This window comes from Rhipicephalus microplus, unplaced genomic scaffold (assembly GCF_043290135.1).
Source record: "Rhipicephalus microplus isolate Deutch F79 unplaced genomic scaffold, USDA_Rmic scaffold_19, whole genome shotgun sequence".
Lineage (NCBI taxonomy): Eukaryota > Metazoa > Arthropoda > Arachnida > Ixodida > Ixodidae > Rhipicephalus > Rhipicephalus microplus.
The window spans coordinates 104,506-114,797 of NW_027464592.1; positions in this window are offsets into that span (position 1 = coordinate 104,506).

Here is a 10,292-nt window from a genome sequence, read left to right on the forward strand (position 1 = left end):
CTCCAGACCACGTGCGGGGTACGGGTAGAGGCGGCACGAAGCCCGGTAATAAGCCAAAATTTCGCGAACGCGCGTTAGGTTGGTGTTGACAGATTCCGTCTTGGGACATGGAGGGGCAACAGCCCTGATAGGAGAAGCGTGGGCAGCGGCATTTGCCGCCTCGTTGCCGGGCAGGCCCTAGTTGCGTGGGGTCCAGACTATACGAATGGGATGAGGGTTAAAGCGCCAAGAGGCTGCCTGAAGTAGGCGAGCCGCCAGCGGGGCAATGGAACCCTGAAGGTACTGAGAACAGGCCGAGCACGAGTCCGTCAGGATGGTGCGTGAGGCAGGGTGAGAGGGGGCCAAAGCTATGGCAACCTCTTCAGCGTGCGTCACTGTGTCTGCTCGAAAAGAGAGGCCATCGACGTGTCTGCCCTCTGTAATCACGGCCGCCATGAAATGACCCGAGGAGGAGGGACCCGAGACGTCCACGTAGAAAACACCAGGACGATCGGAGTGTCGCGTATAAAAGGCCGCGGCGCGTGATAGTCTAGGGCCAGGATGGAGGTCGGGGTTCACATTACGCGGTAGAGGTTCGACCCATAGCTTTTGACGCCAGAGCTCTTGGTACCAGCTGTAGAGGGTCTTGGTCAGATATCGGGTTAAGACCAAGTCTGTGTAGAAGACGGCGCCCTGAAGGCGTCTGCGACAGTCGATTGATTTGGTTAACGCGATGAGCTTCGCGCATCTCTGCAAAGGTGTTGTGTACCCCCAGAGCCACGAATCGGCTTTAGGTGGTTGCAATAGGGAGGTCCACAGCGCTTTTATATACTGAACGAAGAAGGACGTCCAGCTGGTGCTCGTGTCAACGACGCAGGCGAAGGTAAGGAGAGGCGTAGAGGATGCAACTGGTCACAAACGCGGGGGTCAATCGGAGGCACAGAGACCCGCGGAGGCCCCCACGCTTGGTAGATACCCGCCGTATCATGCGGCTCACCTGCTCGCTGGTGCGTCTGAGGCGTGCTGCTGTGCCCTTCAGAACTAAGGACCATGTGAGGTGAAGCCCAAGAATCCGAATATTTTAAACTGACGGGACGGGCCCGGACGGAAGAAAAACTTAAGCCGGCGGTAGCGGAGAGACTGGAAGAAGAGTCGATTTAGCTGGAGAGCACTCCATACCGCATGAACCAGCGTAGGTGTCCAACAGAAAAGCAGCCTTTTGCAGGCGTTCTTCGATTTGCGCTAAGAAGCCGGTGTTGGTCCAGACTGTGATATCGTCCGCATATAGTGCGTGTTGTATTCCCTCGACCTCCCTTAGAAGAGATTCGAGGTTAATCATCGCCAGGTTAAAAAGTAGAGAAGACAGGACTGCCCCTTCAGGTGTACACTGCGTGCCTAATAAGTACAGGCCGTGTTCAGTAGAATTGAGGTGAATGAAGGCGGTGCGATGTGATAGAAAGGCGCGAATGTAGTTGAAAGTCTTGTGCCTGCAGTTGGTGGTAGACAGGTTTTTGGGTATAGTGCTGTGTTCGACGTTGTCGAACGCCCCGCGGAGGTTGAGAGTGAGCATGATTTTATCGTTATGGCGCATAGTAGTCGGCTCTATAAAATCGTGTTGAAGCTGGGACAGGGCATCCTGGGCCGATAGATGCGGGCGAAAGCCAAACTTCGTGTCGGCAAAGCTCCTCCTGGCCTCCAGGTAGGCGGGAAGGCGTTCGTGAACCATGGTTTCCATGAGTTTGCCTGCGCAAGACGTAAGCGAGATGGGTCTCAGTGCCTCGATACTAACGGACTTTGCCGATTTGGGTATGAATGTCACGACCAATGTGGTCCATTCCGTTGGAAGGTTAGAGCCGTCCCATATCGAATTTATAAGGTGGAGTAACGAGAGGTGTGCTTGTTCAGGAAGGTTTGCAAGGAGCGATACTGTGATGCCGTCGCGTCCAGGGGCCTTGCTTCGTTGCATTTTCATGAGTGCAAATTGTAAATCAGAAAGCGTGTATGGGGCGTCGAGATCGGTGTTAGAGGCGCCGGAATACGTATATGCTGGGCCTGCGGGATCAATTGTGTGGCAGGTGTAGCGGTCACAAAGTTCTCGCGAGAGTTGATTCATAGGGGCCTGAAAGGCATGCAGGGGACAGCGGAGCTGGCGTTGCTTTTCTCCTCTGGTGGTGGTGGGATCGAGAAGTATTCCAAAAAGTCGTCACGCGTTCTTAGAGCTCATCTGGTTTGCAGCCTTCGAATAGGTGTCTGCCCAGTTATCATAGGAAAGGTTTGCAGAGTATGCGGCCGCCTTTGCAATGAGCACGTCAATTAAAGCGCGAAGTTTCAAATTAAGATTAGCCGCGGCGAGCGTGCCAAAAATTTAGGAGGTGTGAATCGATTGCAGGAGTCGAATTAGAGGTTGCAAGAGTGCGAGTGTTCGCTTGTTTCATATGGAGGGCCTATGATGCCCACGCTGCATATTCGGTCGAGGAGAGGATGGCGGGGATTGGTTGCATTCTAAACTGAGTCCAATCACGGAGACGGGCATGGCACCAGTGTCGCCGCATTTTCTGCCGCGGTGTGAACGAAATGCGGGGTAAAAAAATGATCACTGCCTATTATTTCGCCAAAATTTTCCCATGTAGCATCATGGATGTGACGGGTGAGGGAGATGTCGGGGCATGTGTCTTGCGTGACAGAGTTGCCGGAACCTGCGGGTTGTGCCGGATCGGTAAGAAGCGTGAGACTCAGAGAGGAAATGAGCTCTTTGAGCTCTCTGCCCCGGGCCTTCTCGAAGTGGTAACACCAGTGAAGGCTGGGGGCATAAAAGTTCCGACAAACACCAGTGGTTGTCGGGCCGCTATACGCAGTGCCCGATGTAAGAGCTGCGCAAACCAAGCCCTCGCAAGGCATTGCAAGGAGGACAGTACACGTTTAAGATATGTATTGATGGTTGGCCCCTCCACTGAGACAGCACTGATATCATACAGTAGTCGTAAGGAAGATCCAGATCGAGGTCAATCTGTATCGCCGTGTGATCTTTATATACGAGGAGGCATGTGGTGGTGCCGCCTGCATAGGAGCAGTATCCAGAAAGGAATGGAGCAGGGCCAGATTCTTGGAGCGCCAAGACGGCCGGCTGAGAGCCAAGTGAGCTGAAGAAAAGGGAAATATGTGAACGCTTTCGCCTGTTCCCGAAGCCTCCAGGGTTCCACTGTATGATCTCGAATTTAGACGCAATATTTGAACGGGATGTACGGTTGGTAGCCATCGTGACTGTCTTAGGTTTTATATTTGGTCCTCAATGTTTCGCCGGCATCCGCAGGGGCAGGGAGGGGCACGGAGGCCGGATTGTCCGACGGCGGGATGGTGGTAGCCACCTTACGACGACGCCGTGGAGCTGCACCCTCACTGCTCACCGAGCAGGAGTGGGAACGCGATGCCTTGGGTTCAAACTGAGTGAGCATCTATGCTTGAATAGCTTGAGTAATTTCTACTACTATGACTTGGACAGAGAAGCTAGTGAAGAGGTGATTAATCGAAGCTTCGACTCGCGTAAGGCGTTCCTCTATGCGTGGGACGCGCTCCTCTTTGGTATAGTTTGGTTAGCGGGCAAGAAAACCTGAGGTACCGCAGGAGCCTCAAGAGCTTCTGGAGTAGATGCGGCACTGGTTCCGAGTGATAGAGTACACATGGCTGCTTGAACCAGTGGTTTAAGGGAGTGGACTTAGCGCGAGGACTAAGCTTGGACCTAGCTGACGTAGCCGCCTGGACAGAGAAGGCAATACCGAATGGCCTTGCAGTACACTGTTGTTGGGGTTGAAGTTGCTTATTTAAGAGTTCGAGTTGTTTAGTTAAAAGAGAATTTCGCTATTGAAGTGCCGCAACGTGCTGGCGAAAGGCCGCAAGTTCGGGAGAAGGAGAATCGACAGAAGGGGGTGAGAGAGGCTTAGAAGCAGCATTCCCTGCCCAACTGCTCACCTGAGGTAACGCCACTTGTGCGTCAAGCGGTGGGAATGCCTGAGTGTCGGCGTGGAATGGTGGAGCCGACTGATGTAGGTTGGTGCCGCTGTCTGGTTGTGACGAAGTTGAGGTGGTATTTTGAGGCGATGTTGAGGGCTGCTTGCTTTCCGATATTCTGCCGTGCAGTCACTGGTCCCAGTCTCGTGGGCGCCGGGGCAGAGGAGGCACTTGGGGTGGCAGTCGTGGGCATTGAGATCTGCAAGTGCGGGGTCCCACATTTGGCACACTGGGTTGGAGCAGGGTGAGGACACTGCGGTGGTCGATGACCGATGTACCGCAGTTGATGGAAACAGGGACCGTTTTCTTGTAGGCGCGAATATACGTCGCCACGCAGTGGTAGAAGTGTAAATGGGGTAACTTTCCGCATATATTCCGCACATAGAAGCACCGCCATCCAGCGGAAATTCCAAGAACTGAACCATAGGTGGCACACGCACACTTTCTTACGGTTTGCGCTTCGTGTCTACTTCCCACCTTTAACCACCTCAATTTCATGGTATATACTAGTTCACTGTATTCATGGCACTGCGTCCCAACGCTCGCTAAACCTTTCCAAAGCCACGAAGGTTACGCCCAGCGAGTATTACCTAGCAACCCTTTCCTTTCAGAAAGTGCTCAATGTACATGCCAATGGCTGCTAATGGGCAATGAGAGGCAGGAGAATGCGGCTTTTGGTTAACGCGCATGCTGCGAATTTTTCAATGTTCAAGGCACAGGAGAAATCTCCCACCGGCAGCACCTTGCAGGTCAAAGCATAATACATGTTACGCACTACTACGAGGGGTGAACGGGTGCTGCTTTATGGCACTTCACCCTTAAATGTACTGTAATAGATAACTAGGACGCGCGTTTCTTTGGATGCAGTGAGTGATGTGTTGCCATATTATGGCTGGCGTGAAGCTGCGTAGCACCGCCGCTTTTGGTTTTGGCCTGAGTGACCATTCCTAATTTTTATGTTACTCTATAGGTGCGGCTCTGAAGCCGGGAGACCTCGCCGCACCGCCTACCCCGTAAGGCGCGTGCGTATGGTATGAAGTGATAAGCGAATGATACCAGATGATAATGCCTCTCGACGCACGCAACCCCGTGTTCTTAGTAAGCCGACGTTGGCCTGTTCTGTTTTCTTTTACATCGCAGATTATCGACTTGCGATTGCCACTTGCACCACTCCGCCATCCGTGCAAATGAACCGAGGCTAGAATGTACAGATGCTGGATTTGCTGATATAAAAAAAGATGCAAGTCACACTGCGGAACAACCACCGACTGAAGCACTAGTCGAACGTAAAGTTAAGCCTAAAGCTCGTTTAGGACACTTTAGCCCCAAAAGAGCACTGGCAATTTTTTCGCGGGAGTAAAGGCTTGTCCCATATTTCACCCTTTATTTCAGGATCGCTGGAAACACTGCCACACACAGTAGGCACACTCTCTCGGCCGAGGGTCGTTCCTATGGCGGAACGAGAGCGAACAAGCTCTCTTGCCAGAGTACAATCATGCTTCTGAAATAAAGTTAACTTTATGAGCACTTGTGCACAGTTCCCGGTCGGCCTTTACTACTTCAGTGACTAATCTACTGCAAGAATTTTCACCTGAACGCGGGATAGGTATTTATACACACAGTAAAATTGTTCGCATGCGATCTTGACCTGGAATAAATGAAAATACACAAGCAAGCCTGAGGGCTTGCAAGGCGGAAATGGATGAGAAGAATACATGGGCCAATCAATTGTGACTGAAGGAATCAACTCCCCTTTTTATATTTTTTAGGACCTCGCACGTAGTTCAACTTCATAAGTGATGGCAGAGATATATAGCCATGTAGAGAGATTGCCCGGATTTTATCTGATTTGCCACCTAACAATAAAGGGAATGAATAAATGAAAAGCAAAACACCAGAATTAACAATTGATGCAACGTTAAAATGAAATATTATGGAAAAGTACCAAATGATGGGGCCAATGATGCCCTCTGTTTACTTTATTTCATCAATTCAGTTACAAATACTGACATCCCCTTCAACTTAACTAAAATCGTTGCCTGTTAGTTCTCAATATTATTGTGTGTAGCAAAAACGACAGCCTTGACTTGTGAATTTTTTCTTTAAAACCTTAAGGAGGCCCTGCAAAAGTTTTCGAACATGGTTAGAAAACTATATTGCTCGACAGTCGAGGCTCCCTCGACCACGCGAAAGAAATAATAAAGCGCAGCACGCGACTGTGAGTTTCCAGTAAAATCTCATTCTGATATCGCGACCTTTCTTGTGCCCCCCGGTTTTCATATTTCCATTTCAAGAACTCACCCATGAAGTTTGTACGCAGCAGAAACAACTACACCCCTTGCTTTGTATATTCGCGTTGACAGTGCAGGCGACGTGCACGTATGAGTAAAAACATCTCCTCTTGGGAACGCAGCCATGTGAGCAGCGATGGAATTGCCGCCTTCTTTGACCCCCACGGTGCGTCCCCTGAGAGTGCACATTGCGTACTCCTGCATTCTTCAGAGAAGAACCAATTTACTGCGCATTTTTTCCTTTTTGTGTTTTTCTTGACTCGGTTCTTCATACGAGACTCTCAAGAGCACCAGCACAATTTATATAGTCCTACCTAGATTGAGATTTCAACGTTCGCATTCTCCACAATCTGTATACTTGAAATCTGACAATCCCGCTAGAAGTTGGTAATAGTGCATGTATTAGGTATAAATTCGCCATGGTTACCTAAAGGTTACAGTGCTCGAATGTTAACCCAAAGATCACGGGATGAAATCCCGGCACCGAATGTCGCATTTCAATGAAGAATAAATGATGGAGGGCCGTGTGTGCAGGTATCGGTAACCTTGAAGAACCTGATGGTCAAAATTTTAGAGCCCCCATTAAAGCATCGCTCATAATCACGTGACAGTTTTGGGGTTTAAGACCACATATAATATTATGTTTTAGGTACATGTCTATTATAATGTTTTCCTCCACAGACCTATCTTTTGCGATGCGCATACTTCGCGGAAGAGAAACAATTGTGATGGTCAATGCCATGTATAGCCGAAATATAAGACAACAATTCGAACGCATTGCAATCAGGGAGTAATTTCTGTGAAATAAAAATCCTCAGAACGCAGTTCCGTTGGTTCGGGTTTGAAAGTTTGGAGTGTTGGTTTAAGGAATGCTGAAAGTTGGGCCAGTTGACTAGCGTGTTGTGTTTTTAGGGGTGAAGCTTCTTGAAGCGGCAGCCGTTCTTCCCTCGTAGTTGTGGTCGTAGTGTGTAACAAGTGTTACATTTTAACCTGCAAGGTGGTGCCAGTGGGAGATTTCTCCAGTGCTTTGTCGAACAATAAAGAGTTCGCGGTGTGCGCGTTATCTAAAAGACGAATGCTCCTGTCTCTCATTCTCCATTAGCAGCCATTGGCATGTTCCAGCAGGAAACGTTAGTAGAAGTAACGATGTTAAAAGCCGACTTCTGCTGTATCTCACTCCCAGTAGCAGCCAATGTTTACCTCCAAGATAGTGCCTGGCAAGATTTCTCCGGTGCGTGAATAAACTATACAAAATTTTTGTTCAAAACGCCGTTTCACGGTATAACTTCCAGGAGCTTTGCCCAATCTCAACATCCTTCACCTCGTGGATCTGCCGTCAATTTTTTTCCGATGCGTTTCGTCCATCTCAGCACTGTAAATTTAGGCCATATTTAGCTGGATTAAGTTCACTTCATTGAAACGGTGAATTGTTGGTCAGGCCACAAGTCAATGGTTGTAGCGACTTGATAATGTCCCACGTACCCCACTACTTGTCTCTTGTAACGCGCGCTCTCAACCAAAAGGTCACTGGTTTTTGTAGCTCCATACGCCAGTCCACATAGCCTCATATCGCCACATTACCTATTCAAGTTTTGTTATCACCCCGTTTCATTATCAGTAATTCTCAGCGCAAACCACATACGCTGTGTTTGATACGCTTCAGGGCTGCTTTCGATAATTTTGTTGAGATTACGCTCCCTTCATAAACTTTACACAGTTTACTGGGACCTACATGGCCGCTAGTGGCAAGGCTGGAATATTCAACAAGTGTATAAATGACGACACGCTTCGCCGCTTGTCAGTCGATCAACGGCCGACGCATTGTTAACCGCTATAAGTGAATCTGTGTTGCTGTAATCAGACCTTAAGTTTTCTGGCCCGAAGTTTGCCCAAATAAACAGTTTCATCTGAACATCGAGTCTGCTCCCGTTGTCTACGTCACAACCCCGTGACAATGTGCTCAAATTCACAAATCTGAATGTAAAGTATGGTTGCAAGCGTAGTGAACATGCGTGGTGTGAATAAGGGCAGAGTCGTATCTCCATGAAAACCAAATTTTCAGAGAAAGAATTATACAAAGATAAAACTTACTACCATCGAGCCAATGTGCGGCCATAAAAAGAGGCAAATGCTGAAGAAGCCGTGAATATAAATCTCTTCTCACTACAATATCACGTTCCTTCTTTTTTATATTTTCTTTGGTAAAAGGATCAACAAAGAAGGCGAGGGATCCGTATACTACCGACGTGTTATGCCCTCATTACCGAGTTAGCGATCGAATGTCGTAACACAATCGCTCTCAAAGAACTATGCTACCATTCGCGCTTACTTGACATTTAAACAGGGCTGCCTCAACAGTCCATAAAACTATAGCCTTGTTTGTGCCTAAGACCTATATATTACCCTCGCCCTATCCTGGGTAATCTAGAGCTGTGTGTGTGCTTATAACGTTTCGCATCTGTGCAATCTCTGGAGCTGGCTGCCTGTCACAAACACCCCCAGTGATAAATTGGCTTCAACGTTGAAAGGCACCACTATCTCCCCATCCAACTACCCGACCCCCAAACACCGTGACATAATCGTTCTTGCAATATTTTGTGGCCTTCAAACTTAAAAAGTCTCCTGATAAGGGATAACAAATAAAGGCACGGGAGACATGTTGAGAAAGTGTAAATGCAAGAAAAAAAAAAGAAAAGCATTTCTCTTGGCTGTCTCGCTATTCTCGACTTCCAGATGAAGAGCATGTGACCAAAGGGTGCCGAGATCTCTCTAGTGAAAACCACCTTGGCATTCACTGCTAGATTCCATGGAGTTGCTTTAGCAACTAACTGAGCGAGCAGTTTTCAGACTGCACGCTGGTATTTTTCCGCAGTTCTACAGGAGTAACAGTTATTCAGGAGTAACAGATGCGGGAAGTTGTTTTTTTTTCATTCATTCCATATTATCAAAAAATATCTCTTCGCCTTTCATTTTGCTCAATTTAGCGTATCCAGTCAGTCTGAGGCATTGCGTGCCAGGACGCTCGTTTGTTACAGTTTCTTTAACGTCTGGAACAGTATACCTATAGTATGTTTAGGTTTTTAGAAGCCCGAGCGCACGCCCTTGTGGCTGGTATAAGCACTTCTGTTAGAGCACTTATTTCCGGTCATTTGGAAGTTCATGACTTGTGTGCGAAAAATAGATCTTCTACAATATATATTGCTCTCGCTCAAGTTAACAGTGATATTATGAAAGCCCCACCGCGGTGATCTAGTGGCAAAGTTACTCGTCTGCTGACCCGTAGGTTGCGTAATCGAGTATTAGGGCAAAAATCTGTGTGTCTTCCTTTCACCACAAACACACCCGACTTACAACGCTACTGAATATTCCAAAAATTGAAGGTTATACTTGCGATGGCCAGCAGGAAAGTTGGGAGCGTCAGTGCTTATCGCAACTTCTGCGGAGTTATTTTATACTTCACAAACTTCGTGACCTGAAAGCTTTTACAGCTAATTTTCTTTTTCTGTCTTGTTCCATCTAGTGATTTCGGATCTCATCTTTTAGCTATCACCGCCGTCACTAACGACCCAGGCGAGTAAAATTTTGGTTCTTTTGTCGATTGATTTTCTAAGGTGCCATTATTTCAATAGGATGGAAAGGTGGGCTAGTTGGTAATCTGTGATGGTTCAGCGAACTGGGAGCGCGGGGATAAACACAGACACAAAGCAAAGAGGAGGGACACAGCCCGAACGCTCAAATAACAACTGGTTTATTCTCACGTTTGAAGGATATAGAAGTACACATGGGTGCGCATGTCAACAAAAATAACATGATAGTATGAGCAGCGAGCATGGCGTTCATTCGAAGCACTTGTCTACGAATTATCAATTTAAGTAAACTCAAAGCCAAGTAGTGATAATGACGGAAGGATAATACAATGATTCCTATTTCTAGAAATGTGATATGCTTCGGAAATTTCACGAATGGCGATAAACTACACTTGTTTTTCAAACAAGGGTAGACACTTCCAGGAATCGC